The sequence below is a fragment of the Oncorhynchus mykiss genome, chromosome 27, assembly GCF_057628025.1.
Source record: "Oncorhynchus mykiss isolate SJ-2025 chromosome 27, ASM5762802v1, whole genome shotgun sequence".
Taxonomy (NCBI): Eukaryota; Metazoa; Chordata; class Actinopteri; order Salmoniformes; family Salmonidae; genus Oncorhynchus; species Oncorhynchus mykiss.
This window is the reverse complement of record NC_143048.1, coordinates 39,961,554-39,981,342: the sequence shown is the minus strand read 5'-3', so window position 1 is coordinate 39,981,342 and position 19,789 is coordinate 39,961,554. Positions and strand designations below refer to the sequence as shown.

At 43.8% G+C, this 19,789-nt stretch overlaps 1 long non-coding RNA gene across 1 annotated transcript in view; it reads left to right on the top strand.

The window, feature by feature from the left end:
• Window positions 1-1,658: 1,658 nt before the first annotated feature.
• Window positions 1,659-19,789, top strand: part of LOC149971308 (uncharacterized) — a 144,196-nt gene continuing 126,065 nt past the window's right edge. The window contains exon 1 of the long non-coding RNA XR_016492525.1: window positions 1,659-2,037. This is a non-coding gene — a long non-coding RNA (uncharacterized LOC149971308). The remainder of the gene's footprint in view (window positions 2,038-19,789) is intronic.

The following is a 19,789-nucleotide window of genomic DNA, read 5'->3' as shown; positions in this document are numbered from 1 at the left end:
ATGTCAAAGAGTTAAAAAACTACAAACCTCAGATTTCCCACTTCCTGGTTGGATGTTTCTCAGGTTTTTGCCTGCCATATGAGTTCTGTTATACTCACAGACATCATTCAAACAGCTTTAGAAACTTCAGAGTGTTTTCTATCCAATATTAATAATATGCATATATTAGAAAGTGGGACTGAGGAGCAGGCAGTTTACTTTGGGAACCTTATTCATCCAAGCTACTCAAACTGCCCCCCTATCACCAAGAATTAGCAGCAGACGAGTTAATTTACTCAGTGAAAACAATGTACTGAGCAAATGTCAAATTGTCTTTTTACCAAATGACCATACAGCAGACCGTGTATTCACCTTAATGGACAAACAAGCAAACCAAAAGCTGAAGTCTTCTCATGCGTTGTTGTTTTCCAAAAACTTTTTGATTCAATTTGGCATGAGGGACTGCTATACAAATTGATGGAAGTGGTGTAGGGGGAAAACATGCAACATTATAAATGCACACAAACAAACGTGTACACAAACAAACATCTGGTAAAATTGGCAAAAAACACACATATTTCTTTCCACAAGCACTTGGGGTGAGACAAGGTTGCAGCTTAAGCCCCACTTCAACAAATATATCAATAAATGTGTGAGGGTACTATAACAGTCTGCAGCACCCAGCCTCACCCTACTAGAATCTGAAGTCAAATGTCTACTGTTTGCTGTTGGCTGATGATCTGGTGCTTCTGTCACCAACCAATGAGGGCCTATAGCAGCACCTAGATATTCTGCACAGATTCTGTCATACCTGGACCCTGACAGTAAATCTCAGTAAGACAAAAATAATGGCATTCCAGAAAAGGTCCACTTGCCAGGACCACAAATTAACAAAAACTCCATCTAGACACCGTTTCCCTAGAGCACACAAAAAACTTTACATACCGCGACCTAAACATAAGCGCCACAGGTAACTTCCACAAAGCTGTGAACAAGCTGAGACAAGGCAAGAAGGGCCTTCTATGCCATCAAAATGAATATAACATTTGACATACCGATTAGGATCTGGCTAAAACCACTTGAATCAGTTATAGAACCCATTGTCCTTTATCGTTGTGAGTTCTGGAGTCCGCTCACCAACCAATGATTCACAAAGTGGGACAAACACCAAATTGAGACTCTGCTTGCAGAATTCTGCAAAAATATGAACGTGAAACACCAAATAATGCCTGCTGAGCAGAATTAGGCTGGTGCCCGGTAATGATCAAAATCCAGATAAGAGTTGTTAAATATAACCACCTAAATCGAAGCGATTTCCAAAACTTCCATAATATCCTGTTATGGATGATGCGAATTTTCGCAGCTTTTTGTTAAAAATCGCGCAACATTTCAAAGTCCTGCTACTCATGCCAGGAATATAGTATATGCATATGATAAGTATGTGTGGATAGAAAACACTCTGAAGTTTCTAAAACTGGTTAAATCGGGTCTGTGGCTATAACAGAACGTGTTTAGGAGTAAAAATCCCTGGTAAAACTGTTTACCAAAAACAAAACAAAAATATTTGTCCGCCATTCAATGAATTATTTAAGACGAGAGAAAATATATGCGAACCCCTTGTAAATGCCTACAGCTTCCACACGATGTCACCATTGCTATCAATATCAGAATCATTTATCCCTGGTTACAACACGAATAGACCCCTCCCTTCTTCTGACGCACCACAGTATGTTGTGAAACTGAAAAAATGGACGATGTTTTCCAGACTTGCTGCTATCGAATACAGATCGCCCCGTGATCAATTTGATACATCATTAACGTTTATTAATACCTAAAGTTGGTTTAGAAACGTTGTTTGAAGTGATTTGTAAAAGTTTATAGGCGACTTTTGTAATTTTAAAAAGTGACGTTGCGTCTTGTAAATGGACTTTTTGCAGCATCAGACTGGCCTTCAGCAAATGACATTTTGGGTATACAATGACGGATTTAATCGGGAAAAATACCCAATTGTGATGTTTATGGGACATATAGAAGTGCCACCAAAGAAGCTCGTCCAAGGTAATGAATGTTTTATATTTTATTTCTGCGTTTTGGGTAGCGCCGGCTACCGCAAAATCTGTTGTTTACGTGTCGTGCTGGTATTTTGGGGGGTGCATGCTATCAGATAATAGCTTCTCATGCTTTCGCCGAAAAGCATTTTACAAATCTGACTTGGTAGCTAGATTCACAACGAGTGTAGCTTTAATTCAGTACCTTGCATGTGTGTTTTAATGAAAGTTTGAGATTTAACGAGTACTAAGTAAAGTACTATAGGTGGCGCTCTGAAATTTCCGCTGAGCTATCCCTGTGCAGGGACCACCTCCATAAGAAGTTTATAACAAAGCCATCACCTACAGAGAGATAAACCTGCAGAAGAGTCCCGTAAGCAAGCTGGTCCTGGGGCTCTGTTCATAAACACAAACAGAACCTAAAGAGCACATGGACAGCAAAACAATTAACCCCAACCAAATAATGAGAAAATAAAAAGACATTTCCATGACACTTTGTAAAGAATTCACAAAGAAACTGAGCAAACTATAATGCTATGTGACCAGAGAGTACCAGAGAGTACACAGTGGCAGAATACCTGGCCACTGTGACTGTGCCAAACTTAAGGAAAGCTTTGACTATATGTGACCCGATTCAGGAAACTAGGCATATGTTGCAAGTCAAGACTTCACAGGAGAGCTGTTTGAGCATTAAAAATATATATTTTTTTATAAAATGCGTTTTGTAGCAGAAATGCCTTCTCAAACATGTGAATGTTCATATATATGCCTTAACATCAAACTTGTATGCCATCTTTAAAAATGAATAAAATTGTTAAAGCTTGGTCGCAAATGGGTCCGAATGGACAATGACACCAAACATACTTCCAAAATGGTGGCAAAATATCTTAATACATTTTTGGGGCAGAACTGAAAAAGCGTGTGCCAGCAAGGAGGATGAGGAATGGGCCAAAATTCACACAACTATTGCGGGAAGCTTGTGGAATGCTTCCCAAAACGTTTGACCCAAGTTAAACAATTTACAGGCAATGCTACAAAATACTAATTGAGTGTATGTAAACTTCTGACCCACAGGGAATGTGATGAAATAAATAAAAACGGAAATAAATCATTTTCTCTACTATTATTCTGACATTTCACATTCTTAAAATAAAGTGGTGATCCTAACTGACCTAAGACAGGGATTTTTTTACTAGGATTAAATGTCAGAAATTATGAAATACTGAGAATAAATGTATTTGTCTATGGTGTAAACTTCTGACTTCAACTGTATATATAGGGGACACAACCATGCCAGCTCTGCATATTTTGCTGTGAAGATTCAGAATCATTAAATAATTTGTTTTGGCCCTGTCCATATGTAGCTTATTTTTGATCGCAGGTCCAGAAATGTTTGAAGTGCAATATTTGCCTGGAGCTAACTCTGCGGATAGCAATACTGGGTGATTTGAAAAGTCATAGTCAATCAATCAATAATATAATAATACTTTTAGCAAAAATATTTATCTTTAATTTACAATCTGTAGACGGCTGAGTGTGCCTTTCACTAGCCAATCTGTTGTACTCTTTATTTGAAAGTGCAAGTGCCAAACCTGGCGAGATAACTTCAAGTCAGAGTCGAGTCCACAGACTTGAGGCTTATAGTCCAAGTCAATCCTTGAGTTATTGTATTTTCAATCAAGTCGAGTCTCAAGTCAACAAAATGTGACTCGAGTCCGACTTGAGTCCAAGACATGTGACTCTTTTCACACCTCTGTAAAATACCCTCAAATTAAAGGTGAAATTCTGTGCTGTCGCCTCATATAAAACATTTGATCACAAATCCTTAATGCTGGAGTATAAAGCAAAATTGAACATTTTGGCTTCACTGTCCAAATACATACATATTGGGAGTGTACATCTAGAGGACAGGTATAAACATGCATTAACTTTGAACAGTATCCAAGTGAACAACAGCAATTAACTTTGAATATTCTCCACTTGAACAACAGCCATAAACTTTGAATAGGTTCCCTTGAACAACCCCCATTATCTTTGAATAGTCCCTCCTTGAACAACCCCCATTATCTTTGAATAGTCTCTCCTTGAACAACAGCCATTGTCAGTAATCCACAACGGGCCATAGGCCTACCAGCAGCTGTTGATATTGATGTGTTTTACTCCTGTTGAACTCAGTGGGAGAGAGAGGCTAAAAACAGTCCTGCTGTCACCCCACTAGGTGCTAATGATTTAACCTCAAGTATTTCCATATACAACAATAATCATTAGGGGGATGGAAACAGCAAGTCAACTAGCAGTAAACACACACACACACACACACACACACACACACACACACACACATACACACACCCTCAAATATAATAAATCAATGTGTCACATAATTGCTTGACTGACCTTTGCTGATAAGAAACAGGAGGAATTTGAAATCTCTATCACTCAATGTCTCATTGTGTATCTCCCCACTCCTTCCTCTCCCACTCTTTCTTACAGGCACAAAATAATAAGTACACAAATACCTCTGGCCACAAGTATTGGGCATAGGCAGCTATAGCTAGCTGTTTGGATTGAGACTAGGCAGCTATAGCTAGCTGCCTGGATTAGGAATAGGCATCTATAGCTAGCTGTTTGGGAATAGGCAGCTATAGCTAGCTGTGTGGATTGGGAATAGACAGCTATAGCTAGCTGTTTGATTTTGGAGTACACAGCTATAGCTAGCTGTTTGGATTGGGAACAGGCAGTGTTGATGAAGTTACATGAGAAACGCATGGTTAGGCCACAGGCAGACAACAGTCAGTGAATGCGTTATTACATGTGTTAATATGTTATTACAGCAGCTATAGCTAGCTGTTTGAATTTGGAATAGGCAGGTAAATCTAGCTGTTTGGATTGGGAATAGGCAGCTATAGCTAGCTGTTTGATTTTGGAGTACACAGCTATAGCTAGCTGTTTGGATTGGGAACAGGCAGTGTTGATGAAGTTACATGAGAAACGCATGGTTAGGCCACAGGCAGACAACAGTCAGTGAATGCGTTATTACATGTGTTAATATGTTATTACAGCAGCTATAGCTAGCTGTTTGAATTTGGAATAGGCAGGTAAATCTAGCTGTTTGGATTGGGAATAGGCAGCTATAGCTAGCTTTTTGATTTGGGAATAGGCAGCAATAGCTAGCTGTTTGAATTGGGAGTAGGCAGCTATAGCTAGCAGTTTGGATTGGGAATAGGCAGCTATAGCTAGCAGTTTGGATTGGGAATAGGCAGCTATAGCTAGCAGTTTGGATTGGGAATAGGAAGCTATAGCTAGCTGTTTGAATTGGGAGTAGGCAGGTATAACTAGCTGTTTGGATTTTATTAACAGGCAGCGATAGCTAGCAGTTTGGATTGGGAACAGGCAGGTTTAGCTAGCTGTTTGGATTGTGAACAGGCAGCTTTAGCAAGCTGTTTGGAATGGGAATAGGCAGCTAAAGCTAGCTGTTTGCATTTGGAGTAGACAGCTATAGCTAGCAGTTTGGAATGGGAATATGCAGCTTTAGCTAATTGCTTGGATTGGGAATAGGCAGGTAAATCTAGCTGTTTGGATTGGGAATAGGCAGCTATAGGTAGCAGTTTGTATTGGTAATAGGCAGTTTTAGCTAATTGCTTGGATTGGGACTAGGCACCTTTAGCTAATTGCATGGATTGGGAATATGCAGCTATAGCTAGCTGTTTGAATTTGAAGTAGACAGCTATAGCTAGCCATTTGCAGTTGGAGTAAACAGCTATAGCAAGCTGTTTGGATTGGGAATAGGCAGCTATAGCTAGCTGTTTGAATGGGAATAGGCAGCAATAGCTAGAATTTTGCATTGGGAATAGGCAGCTATAGTTAGCTGTTTGGATTGGGATACAGGCTGCAATAGCTAGATGTTTGAATTTGAAGTAGACAGCTATAGCTAGCAGTTTGCAGTTGGAGTAGACAGCTATAGCTAGCAATTTGGATTGGGAATAGGCAGGTATAGCTAGCTGCTTGGATTGGGAATAGGCAGCTATTGTTAGCAGTTTGGATTGGGAGTAGGCAGGTATAGCTAGCTTTTTGAATTAGGAATAGGCAGCTATAACTAGCTGTTTGTATTGGGAATGGGAAGGTAAATCTAGCTGTTTGGGTTGGGAACAGGCAGCTTTAGCTAATTGCTTGGATTGGGAATAGGCAGCTATAGGTAGCTGTTCGGATTGGTAATAGGCAGCTTTAGCTAATTGCTTGGATTGGGACTAGGCACCTTTAGCTAATTGCATGGATTGGGAATAGGCAGCTATAGCTAGCTGTTTGAATTTAAAGTAGACAGCTATAGCTAGCCATTTGCAGTTGGAGTAGACAGCTATAGCAAGCTGTTTGGATTGGGAATAGGCAGCTATAGCTAGCTGTTTGAATTGGGAATAGGCAGCAATAGCTAGAAGTTTGCATTGGGAATAGGCAGCTATAGTTAGCTGTTTGGATTGGGATACAGGCTGCAATAGCTAGATGTTTGAATTTGAAGTAGACAGCTATAGCTAGCCATTTGCAGTTGGAGTAGACAGCTATAGCAAGCTGTTTGGATTGGGAATAGGCAGCTATAGCTAGCTGTTTGAATTGGGAATAGGCAGCAATAGCTAGCAGTTTGCATTGGGAATAGGCAGGTATAGCTAGCTTTTTGAATTGGGAATAGGCAGCTATAGCTAGCTATTTGAATTTATTTGGAGTATACAGCTATAGCTAGCAGTTTGGATTGGGAGTAGACAGCAATAGCTAGCAGTTTGGATTTGGAATAGGCAGGTAAATCTAGTTGTTTGGAATGGGAATGGGCAGCTTTAGCTAATTGCTTGGATTGGGAATAGGCAGGTACATCTAGCTGTTTGGATTGGGAATAGGCAGCTTTAGCTAATTGCATGGATTGGGAATAGGCAGCTATAGCTCGCTATTTGAATTTGGAGTAGACAGCTATAGCTAGCAGTTTGAATTGGGAGTAGGCAGGTAAATCTAGCTGTTTGGATTGGGAGTAGGCAGCTATTGCTAGCAATTTGGATGTGGAATAGGCAGCAATAGCTAGCTGTTTGGACTGGGAATAGGCAGCTATATCTAGCTGTTTGGATTGGGAATAGGCAGCTATGGCTAGCTGTTTGGAATAGGACTAGGCAGCTATGGCTAGCTGTTTAGATTGGGAATAGGCAGCTTTTGCTAGCTGTTTTTGGGGCATCTCGGGACAGAGGTGGGGCAGCTCGGGACAGAGGTGGGGCAGCTGCTCGGGACAGAGGTGGGACAGCTGCTCGGGACAGAGGTGGGACAGCTGCTCGGGACAGAGGTAGGACAGCTGCTCGGGACAGAGGGGCGGAAGCTCTGGACAGAGGGTCGGAGCTCTGGACAGAGGGGCTGCTGCTCGGGACAGAGGGGCTGCTGCTCGGGACAGAGGGGCGGCTGCTCGGGACAGAGGGGCGGCTGCTCGAGACAGAGGGGCGGCGGCTCGGGACAGAGGGGCGGCGGCTCGGGACAGAGGGGTGGCGTCTCGGGACAGAGGGGCGGCGGCTCGGGACAGAGGGGCGGCAGCTCTGGGCTGAGGGGCTCTGGCGGCCCCTGGCTGACTGGCGGCACTGGCGGCCCCTGGCGGCCCCTGGCTGGCTAGCGGCACTGGCGGCCCCTGGCTGACTGGCGGCACTGGCGGCCCCTGGCTGACTGGCGGCACTGGCGGCCCCTGGCTGACTGGCGGCACTGGCGGCCCCTGGCTGACTGGCGGCACTGGCGGCCCCTGGCTGACTGGCGGCACTGGCGGCACCTGGCTGACTGGCGGCACTGGCGGCCCCTGGCTGACGGGCGGCACTGGCGGCCCCTGGCTGACGGGCGGCACTGGCGGCCCCTGGCTGACGGGCGGCACTGGCGGCTCCTGGCAGACGGGCGGCACTGGCGGCTTCTGGCAGACGGGCGGCACTGGCGGCGCTGGGCAGACGGGCGGCACTGGCGGCGCTGGGCAGACGGGCGGCACTGGCGGCGCTGGGCAGACGGGCGGCACTGGCGGCGCTGGGCAGACGGGTGGCTCAGGCGGCGCTGGGCAGACGGGCAGCACTGGCGGCGCTGGGCACACGGGCGGCACTGGCGGCGCTGGGCAGACGGGCGGCACTGGCGGCGCTGGGCAGACGGGAGGCTCAGATGGCGCTGGGCAGACGGGAAGCTCAGATGGAGCTGGGCAGACGGGAAGCTCCGGCAACGCTGAACTGAGTAGCTCTCGTAGCGCCGAACAGGTGGGAGACTCCGGCAGCGCTGGAGAGGAGGGAGACTCCGGCAGCGCTGGACAAGCGAGGCGCACTGTAGGCCTGATGCGTGGTGCTGGCACTGGTGGTACTGGGCCGAGGTCACGCACAGGAAGCCTGGTGCGGGGAGCTGCTACCGGAGGGCTGGGGTGTGGAGGTGGTACTGGAAAGACCGGACCGTGCAGGCGCACTGGAGCTCTTGAGCACCGAGCCTGCCCAACCTTACCCGGTTGAATGGTCCCGCACTTGGCTCAACACTCACTCTAGCCCGGCCGATACCCGGAACTGGAATGTACCGCACTGGGTGCCCGCACTGGAGACACTGTGTGCACCACAGCATAACACGGTGCCTGCCCCGTCTCTCTAGCCCCCAGGTAAGCACAGGGAGTTTGCGCAGGTCTCCTACCTGGCGTAGCAATACTCCCTGTTAGCCCCCCCCCAATACATTTTTGGGGCTGACTCCCGGGCTTCCTTGCCAACCGTGTTCCCTCATATCGCCGGCTCCTCTCTCTGGCTGCCTCTGCTGCCTCCACCTGTTCCCATGGAAGGCGATCCTTTCCTGCCAGGATCTCCTCCCATGTGTAGCAACCCTTGCCGTCCAACACATCGTCCCAAGTCCATTCCTCTTTGCGCCGCTGTTGCTTCTCCTGCTGCTGCTTTTGCCGTTGCCCGTTACCACGCCGCTTGGTCCTGTTGTGGTGGGTGATTCTGTAAGGGATTTCTTCCATTGACGGAGAGGCGGACCAAAGTGCAGCGTGGTTATTTTGACTCATGTTTTAATAAATTTTTATTTACCTTTATTTAACCAGGTAGGCAAGTTGAGAACAAGTTCTCATTTACAATTGCGACCTGGCCAAGATAAAGCAAAGCAGTTCGACAGATACAACGACACACACATGGAGTAAAACAAACATACAGTCAATAATACAGTATAAACAAGTCTATATACAATGTGAGGAAATGAGGTGAGAAGGGAGGTAAAGGCAAAAAAGGCCATGGTGGCAAGTAAATACAATATAGCAAATAAAACACTGGAATGGTAGTTTTGCAATGGAAGAATGTGCAAAGTAGAGATAAAAATAATGGGGTGCAAAGGAGCAAAATAAATAAATAAATTAAATACAGTTGGGAAAGAGGTAGTTGTTTGGGCTAAATTATAGGTGGGCTATGTACAGGTGCAGTAATCTGTGAGCTGCTCTGACAGTTGGTGCTTAAAGCTAGTGAGGGAGATAAGTGTTTCCAGTTTCAGAGATTTTTGTAGTTCGTTCCAGTCATTGGCAGCAGAGAACTGGAAAGAGAGGCGGCCAAAGAAAGAATTGGTTTTGGGGGTGACTAGAGAGATATACCTGCTGGAGCGTGTGCTACAGGTGGGAGATGCTATGGTGACCAGCGAGCTGAGATAAGGGGGGACTTTACCTAGCAGGGTCTTGTAGATGACATGGAGCCAGTGGGTTTGGCGACGAGTATGAAGCGAGGGCCAGCCAACGAGAGCGTACAGGTCGCAATGGTGGGTAGTATATGGGGCTTTGGTGACAAAACGGATTGCACTGTGATAGACTGCATCCAATTTGTTGAGTAGGGTATTGGAGGCTATTTTGTAAATGACATCGCCAAAGTCGAGGATTGGTAGGATGGTCAGTTTTACAAGGGTATGATTGGCAGCATGAGTGAAGTATGCTTTGTTGCGAAATAGGAAGCCAATTCTAGATTTAACTTTGGATTGGAGATGTTTGATATGGGTCTGGAAGGAGAGTTTACAGTCTAACCAGACACCTAAGTATTTGTAGTTGTCCACGTATTCTAAGTCAGAGCCGTCCCGAATCACTTCACATGAACAAACTGACAAACTAACAAAAACAAGAAACGTGAAAACCCAAAACAGCCCTATCTGGTGCAAAACACAGAGACAGGAACAATCACCCACAAACACACAGTGAAACCCAGGCTACCTAAGTATGATTCTCAATCAGAGACAACTAATGACACCTGCCTCTGATTGAGAACCATACTAGGCCGAAACATAGAAATACCCAAATCATAGAAAAACAAACATAGACTGCCCACCCCAACTCACGCCCTGACCATACTAAATAATGACAAAACAAAAGGAAATAAAGGTCAGAACGTGACACACACTCAGATGAGAGTTCTCTGAAATCGGAGTAGATAGCCGGAGTGACCAGCTACTTCTATTGACAGTTTTCGCAGTGACATCATAAACATTCTACTGAAGTAGTTACTTGCGTAGTCGAGTCTTTTGTTTAGACATGTAGCTAGCTAGCTAAACAATGAACCATAATCCCAACTCATAGCGTTACTACCCTGCATGAATTTGCAGGTAGCTAACCAACCAGGTTCAATGTTAGCTAGCTAATATTAGGTTGTAACTAGCAATGCAAATTACTCTGAGATAGGAATAATATTACTACACAGTACATACACATAACCAGCCAGCTACCTTTAGCTGACTAGCTTACAGTACCATTTAACTTGGCATGAAAATGACTTTCTGACAAAATTAGAAATGTATAATATCTGAAAATGTAGCTAGCTAGACTCACTTACCCATATATCATAAATATAAATACATATAAATGGATGGACGCTTCTCTTTCTCTGTCACAGTTGACATGGTTGCCCTTAGTTTGAAGATGTAATCCGGAGACAGGTGTTTCATACAACAACCTTCTGTGTGTTCTCTTTTCAACTCCGTCTGCATATTTGCAATCAAACGTCTGCATTTTCTTCATCTCCTTAGCTATCATACTCTAATACTCTAATTTCAAAACACGGTCCTTCAGAAAGTGGAGAGCAACACCTATGCAATTCTAGTACATTTTTCAAAAATGCCGCGTTAGAAAGGAATACCTACACAAACTGACCAGCTCCTGTTATAGACAAAAGCTACGTGGCAGATCTATCTGAAATCATCTCTCGGCATGTCCAGCCCACTCATTATCAATCATGGCTAGCGGAAAGGATGCCGTGACTAAACCAACTAGGCTCTTCATTTAAGAATTTTATTTGTATTTACAGATGGCATACACATTTGTTATTAAGGTAGATGAAATATCAAATGTTCTAGAAGGCATTTCTGTCAAAAAAACAAATTTTGATTAAAAAAAACTTTACGTTCAAATGTTGCTGCTGTGAAGTACAGATGCGCAACATACGCCTAGTTTACTGAAACAAGTTACAAATGTATAAGCACTTGTTAAAATACAAATGTATAACTCTCTCATCATTTCTCCCTCTGTCTATCAGGAGTTGACACCTTTCGGATTACCTGCTCTCAACTTTAGATTGCCTGCTTTCTATAGCCTTTTATTCTTTCTATAAACAAACACACCTTGGTCCAAGGTCTTGTATTGATACCTCATGGTTGCAGTAGCTGCCATCGGTCTAAGGTCTTGTGTTGATACCTCATGGTTGCAGTAGCTGCCATCGGTCTAAGGTCTTGTATTGATACCTCATGGTTGCAGTAGCTGCCATCGGTCTAAGGTCTTGTATTGATACCTCATGGTTGCAGTAGCTGCCATCGGTCAACTCCAGCCACTTTAATAATGGGAATTGATGGGAAATTATGTAAATATATCACTAGCCACTTTAAACAATGCTACCTCATATAATGTTACTTACCCTACATTATTCATCTCATATGCATACGTATATACTGTACTCTATATCATCGACTGTATCCTTATGTAATACATGTATCACTTGCCACTTTAACTATGCCACTTTGTTTACATACTCATCTCATATGTATATACTGTACTCGATACCATCTACTGCACATATGTCAGAGTCAAGGCCCGCGGGCCACATCCGGCCCGCAAGAAGGTTTTTTACGGCCCCTGGGATGATCTTGATTTATTATTAGAACCGGCCCGCAGCAAGCCGGCAGCCCGCAGATCTTTTACACGCACCAATACTACATTTCCCACAATGCAAAGGTGACGCACCGAGCAGTAGGCTGCTTCATTTCAATATTTATTGGCACAGCAGTCGTCAGCATCACAGTAAAATTAACTTTCAGATACCCATCAAAAATGGCAAAACGGAAGGTGGATACTGAGAACCGGGGGTTTCAAACAAGGTGGGAGTCGGAGTATATGTTCACGAAGGTAGCTGGAAAACCTGTGTGTCTTCTGTGTGGAGAAAGTGTGGCGGTACTGAAAGAGTATAATCTGAGACGACATTATGAAACGAAACACGCGGACACACACGCGGACGCAACTGTCAAGGCCAGTTTTATTTTGGCAGAAGAGATCGCTAAATCAGCCTAGCCATTTACGTAGAGGGGGATTTCATCAAAAACTGCATGATTAAAGTTTGTGACGAAGTTTGCCCAGAAAAAAGGCAACTCTTTTTAAATGTGAGTCTGAGCAGAAACACCATTGCCGAGAGAGTAGACCAGTTGTCCATCAATCTAAAAGAGCAGCTTGTGAAAAAGGGAAAAGATTTTATTGCATATTCCTTGGCTGTGGATGAGAGCACCGACATTTCTGACATTGCCCAGTTGTCAATTTTCATCCGCGGAGTGGACTCCAACCTAAGCGTGACAGAGGAGTTTTTGGCTTTACGTCCTATGCATGGCACAACTACGGGGCATGATTTGTATGAAGAGGTGTCAAGATGTGAAAATGAGATGGAGCTGCCTTGGGAAAAACTCGTGGGTTTGACAACCGACGGAGCACCTGCGATGTGTGGACACAGGAGCGGACTGGTGGCGAAGATACGGGAAAAGATGCAAGAGGAAAACGCGACAGGTGAGCTGACAGCTTATCATTGTATCATACACCAGGAAGCGTTGTGCGGTAAAGCCTTGAAAATGGAGCATGTAATGAGCATCATCACGCGCACAGTTAACTTTATCAGAGCCAAAGGTTTGAATCACCGCCAGTTCAAGGCATTTCTGACGGAGTTAGAAACGGAGCATGGTGATTTGCCTTATCACACAGAGGTGCGATGGCTAAGCCAGGGAAAGGTGCTTCAAAGATGTTTCGAGCTTCGTGAGGAGATTTGTCTGTTCTTGGACAGCAAAGGGAAAGACACAACACAACTCCGAGACGAAATGTTTCTGTGTGAAATGGCTTTTCTGTGTGACATTACGAGTCATCTGAATGCAATAAACTTGCAGCTGCAGGGTCGGGATCGTGTCATCTCTGATATGTACAGTACAGTGAAGGCATTTAAAACCAAACTGACTCTGTGGGAGACGCAGATGCGGAAAGAAAATTTGAGCCACTTTCCCAGCTGCCAGACCATGAAAGAGAAGCTCTCTACCAGTGCGTTCCCGAGCACACAGTTGGCTGATAAAATAGGTATGCTTGCCGCTGACTTTCGACGCCGATTTGCTGACTTTGAAGCACAAAAAAGCAGGTTGGAACTGCTCGGTAACCCATTTGCTGTTGACGTGGAAAGCTCACCACCAAACCTCCAAATGGAGTTGATTGACCTCCAATGCAATGATGCACTGAGGGCAAAATATGCGGCAGTGGGTGCTGCGGAGTTCGCCCGTTTCCTCCCCGGCACAATGCCCCAGCTGCGCATCCAGGCTGCTCAAACGTTGTCTATGTTTGGCAGCACATACCTGTGTGAACAACTGTTTTCTTTGATGAACCTGAACAAAACATCACACAGAAGTCGACTTACTGCTGAACACCTCCACTCAATTCTGAGGATTTCTTCAGCTCAGAGCCTTACCCCGAACATTGATGAACTTGTGGAAAAGATGGGACACCACCAAGTATCACCCTCAACCTCAAACAAGTGAACATTACTGTGCAATCACATATTTAGAGTTTTTACTCAGTTCAAGTTTAAAAGTTAAAATTTAATATTTGTTTTCACTGCATGTTACTTCTCCTTAAACAAAGTGTTGTTTTTGATTAATAGATTTTTGCACTTTATTTTTTTGTATTTCAATCCAATTATATTTTAAAAATATTTCAGTTGAGTGGATGATAGAAAATTGCTATTATTGTTTTTTCTTTGAAGTAAATTTAGCCCACTTTTGCTAAAATAGAAAATATAGTCTACTGATGGTGCCTTGAATACCGGTTTCTTTCATTTAATGTTCATGTTATGGGGATATTTATATAAAGGAAATTTGTCTTTTGTGTCTGTTGAAAATTAAAGATTACTGACAGAGCCATAAGAAAATATTGCTTTATTTATCTGATCATATTATAATATATTTGTTAGGTTTTCAGTAGGTTCAATTAGGTTCACTAGACTATATGCGTCATTTAAAAATTTTTCAATGAACATTCGAACAGTCCGGCCCTCGTCTTGTAGCTGATTTTTTTATTTGGCCCTCCGTCCATTTGACTTTGACACCCCTGATCTACTGTATCTTGCCTATGCTGCTCTGTACCATCACTCATTCATATATCCTTATGTACATATTCTTTATCCCCTTACACTATGTACAAGACAGTAGTTTTGGAATCGTTAGTTAGATTACTTGTTGGTTATTACTGCATTGTCGGAACTAGAAGCACAAGCATTTCGCTACACTCGCATTAACATCTGCTAACCATGTGTATGTGACAAATAACATTTGATTTGATTTGATTTGATTGGATTTGATTTGATTTGTGTTGATACCTCATGGTTGCAGTAGCTGTCTTGGTTTCTAATCACTGAGAGTGGATAGATAGAGTGGATAGATAGACATGTTCTGTATCATGTAGCAAGGCCTGGCAGGAACAGACAGGTCTACAAGCCTGCGGCACTACAGGAGACACACAATCACACACGCACACACACACAAAAACACACACACTCTTCATTAAAGGACCAGATGGATTCTCATTTTTCCAATAGACCTCCCACTGCATAGTTATAAAACAGAGTGTGTGTTTGTCTTTGTGTGCGTGTGTGTACGTGTCTGTGTATGCGTGTGTTCATGTGTGTGCGCATGTGATTGTAATGGACTGACATTATTAGCTCTGTGCTGGGTGTTAACCTCTATCAAGGCATCTGCTGTGTTAATGTGATGTCACTGTAATACAATAACTTTCCAGAGATTTGTCTCATCCTTTATTTCTCTCTCTCTCTGAGGAAGTCTCAGAGATTCATCTGGTCATCTGAGAACGGTTGAGGTTCATCTCCAGGACATTTCTATCATATCTAATGACCCTCCAGCAACTTCAAGGTGACCTCTGGAGCAGCAGTTACACCATGATACTACCATATCTGTCTCTCACTCCCTCCCTCACTCGCTCCCTCTCTCACTCCCTCCCTCACTCCCTCTCTCACTCCCTCCCTCACTCCCTCTCTCACACCCTCTCTCACTCCCTCTCACTCCCTCTCTCACTCCCTCTCACTCCCTCTCTCTCTCTCTCACTTCCTCTCTCACTCCCTCTCTCATGTTCTCCTTCACTCCCTCACTCTAATCCCTACTTCACACCCTCCCTCTTTCACTACCTCTCTCACTTCCAGCCTCCCTCACTCCATCCCTCACTCCCTCTCTCACTCCCTCCCCACACCCTCTCTCACTCCCTCTCTCCCTCCCTCACTCCCTCTCTCACTTCCTCTCTCACTCCCTCTCTCATGTTCTCCTTCACTCCCTCACTCTAATCCCTCCTTCACTCTCCCTCCCTCACTCCATCTCTCACTCTCTCATTCACTCCCTCACTCTAACCCCCCTTTAACTCCCTCCCTCACTCCCTCCATCACACCCTCCCTCTTTCACTCCGTCTCTCACTCCCTCCCTCCCTCACTCCATCCCTCACTCCCTCTCTCTCTCACCCTCACTCACTCACTCCCTCACTCACTCCCTCCCTCTCTCACTCCCTCTCTCACTCCCTCCTTCACTCTCTTCTTCACTCTCTCACTCTAATCCCTCCTTCACTCTAATCCCTCTCTGGTTTACTCAAGGTGTACAAAGCCTTTCACCTTAATGGACCTGACAGAGCCATATTGTTATCCTACACCACACATCTCCTCTCTCTCCCTATATCATCTCTCTCTCTCTCTCTCTCTCACTCTATTTCGCTCTCTCTCTCTCACTCTCTTTCCATATACCCCCCACCAGCCACCTACAGTAAACCCCCCCCCTTCCCCCATTTTTTCTCTCTCTGTCTCTCTCCCATGTGCGTCTGACGGTTTTCGTTTATACAAGTGACTCATGTTAAATCCCCTGCCCCCCTGTGGTGAAGCCCTGTAGAGATGGAGAAGTGGAGAGAGGAGGAGAGCAGAGAGTGATTTGTTGTTCCAGGTAGTCGCTCCTTTGGAAGGTGTAATGGTCCAAAGCTCTTCAAAGTGACTCCCATCTGTCAAAAGAGCTCAGACAGCCGTGTACTACAGCTCACTGGCTGGGATTTGGATGTGTGTGTGTGTGTGTGTGTCTGTGTGTGTCCGTACATGCATGCATGTTTGCGTGAGTGTGAGCATGAGTGTGTGACTGTAAAATGGCTCAGTGGCTTGGATGGAGGGCTCTAGGTTGCCTGCTCTGTTCCCTCTTGAGCTCTATCACAGTAAATAGAGACAGGAGTCTATGTAGTGCCACCTTTATACATTCCCTAGCAGGGATTCAAGTGGAAGAAAAATGTGGACATTTGAAAAAAAGAAAATTAAACACCAACATATCTAGATTAGATAAGTATCATCCCGTGAGGTCAACGCATGTTAGAATTATCTTTGCTAGGTGATTCATCATAGCTGGACAAACATTTTCAGGTCTTGCCATAGATGTTCAAGCAGAGATACGTCAAAACTGTAGCACGGCCATTTAGGAACATTCACAGTTTTCTTGGTAAGCAACTACAATGTACAGTTGAAGTCGAAAGTTTACATACACTCCACAAATTTCTTGTTAAACAAACTATAGTTTTGGCAAGTCGGTTAGGACATCTACTTTGTGCATGATGCAAGTAATTTAACCAACAATTGTTTACAGACAAATTATTTCACTTATAATTCACTGTATCACAATTCCAGCAGGTCAAAAGTTTACATACACTTAGTTAACTGTGCCTTTAAAGAGCTTGGAAAATTCCAGAAATTGATGTCATGGATTTAGAAGCTTCTGATAGGCGAATTGACATTGTTTGAGTTAATTGGAGGTGTACCTGTGGATGTATTTCAAGGACTACCTTCAAACTCAGTGCCTCAGTGCTTGACATCATGGGAAAATCAAAAGAAATCAGCCAAGAATTCAGAAAAAAAATTGTTGCCCTCCACAAGTCTGGTTCATCTTTGGGAGCAATTTCCAAACGCCTGAAGGTACCACATTCATCTGTAGCAACAGAACAGAAAAAGTGTGTGCGAGCAAGGAGGCCTTCAGCCTGACTCAGTTACACCAGCTCTGTCAGGAGGAATTGGTCAAAATTCACCCAACTTATTGTGGGAAGCTTGTGGAAGGCTACCTGAAACATTTGACCCAAGTTAAACAATTTAAAGGCAATGCTACCAAATACTAATTGAGTGTATGTAAACGTCTGACCCTCTGGGAATGTGATGAAAGAAATAAAAGCTGAAAGAAATAATTTTCTCTGCTATTATTCTGACATTTCACATTCTTAAAATAAAGTGGTGATCCTAACTGACCTAAAACAGGGAATATTTACTAGGATTAAATGTCAGGAATTGTGAAAAACAGAGTTTAAATGCATTTGGCTAAACTTCTGACTTCAACTGTATATTTAGCCATGTGTATTAGGTTATCTTGTTGAAAGGTGAATTAATCTACCTGTGTCTAGTGGAAAGCAGACTGAGTCAGGATTTCCTCTAAGATTTTGCCTGTGCTTAGCTCCATTAAATACATTTTTTTATCCTGAAAATTCCCCAGTCCATAAGGATAACAAGCATACCCATAACATGATGCAGCCACACCTATATCTTTGTAGTGACTGGGTGTGTTGATACACCATCCAAAGTGTAATTATTAACTTCCCTCATAAGGATATTCAAGGTCAGCTTTTATTTACTTTGACCCATCTACCAATAGGTGTCCGTCTTTGAGAGGCAATGGAATACCTCTGTGGTATTTATGTTTCAATCTCTGTTTGAAATGCAGTGCTCTCCTGGGGGACCTTACAGATAATTGTATCGGGACAGAGATGAGGTAGTCATTAAAACATAATATTAAACTCTACTATTGCACACAGAATGACAACATGCAACTCATTACGTGACCCTTTCTTAGGGCTAGCGGGACACCAATCCTTAAGAAGTTTTAAGCACATTTTTACTCTTGAACTTAATTAGGCTTGCCATAACAAAGGGATTGAATACTTATTGACTCTTCATTTTTCCACTTTGACATTATGGGCTATTGGGTGTAGGCCAGTGACACAAAAATCTCAATTTAATCATTTTTAAATTCAGGCATTAAGACAAAACATGGAAAAAGTCAAGGTGTATGAATAGTTTCTGGAAGAGGCTGTATCTAGATGGTTTTAAAAACATAGGATCAATCATTAAATAGTAAGCGTACTTAAATAATACCCACTCATACTTATGAATCATTTACTTCTACTTTACATCACCTACCACCTTCTCCTGTACTAGCCATTATACCACCTCAAATCAATTCAAATCAATTTATTTCAAATTGGTCACATACACATGGTTAGCAGATGTTATTGCGAGTGTAGTGAAATGCTTGTACTTCTTGTTCCGACCGTGCAGTAATATCTAATAAGTAATCTAACAATTACCTTATACACACAAGTGTGAAGGAATGAATAAGAGTATCTGTAACATATCCCAGTCCACGTGATCGAAGCAATCTTGAAGCGTGGAATCAGATTGGTCGGACCAGATTTGAACAGACTTGAGCACGGGCGTTTCCTGTTTTAGTTTCTGTCTATAGGCCGGGAGCAACAAAATGGAGTCGTGATCAGATTTGCCGAAATTAGGGCGAGGGAGGGCTTTGTATGCGTTGCGGAAGTTAGAGTAGCAATGATCCAGCATGCTGCCAGCCCGGGTCGCGCATTCGATATGCTGATAAAATTTAGGGAGCCTTGTTTTCATATTAGCTTTGTTTAAAATCCCTATATACAATAAATGCAGCCTCATGATATGTGGTTTCCAGTTTACATAGAGTCCAATGAATTTCTTTCAGGGCCGTCGAGGTGTCTGCTTGGGGGGAGGGAATATACACGGCTGTGATTATAATCGAAGAGAGTTCGATTGTTTAGGAATTCTAGGTCAGGTGAACAAAAGGACTTGAATTGATGTACAGTATGTTGTTATGATCACACCACGAGTCATTAATCATGAGGCAAACACCCCCGCCCTTCTTCTTACCAGAGAGATGTTTTTTCTGTCAGCGCGATGCGTAAAGAAACAGGTTGGCTGTACTGACTCTGATAACGTATACCGAGTAAGCCATGTTTCCGTGAAACAGGGAATGTTACAATCTCTGATGTCTCTTTGGAAGGCAACCCTTTCTCGAATTTCGTCTATCTTGTTGTCAAGAGACTGGTCATTGGCGAGTAGTATACTCGGGAGCGGTGAGCCCGTCTACGGAGCCTGACCAGAAGACCGCTC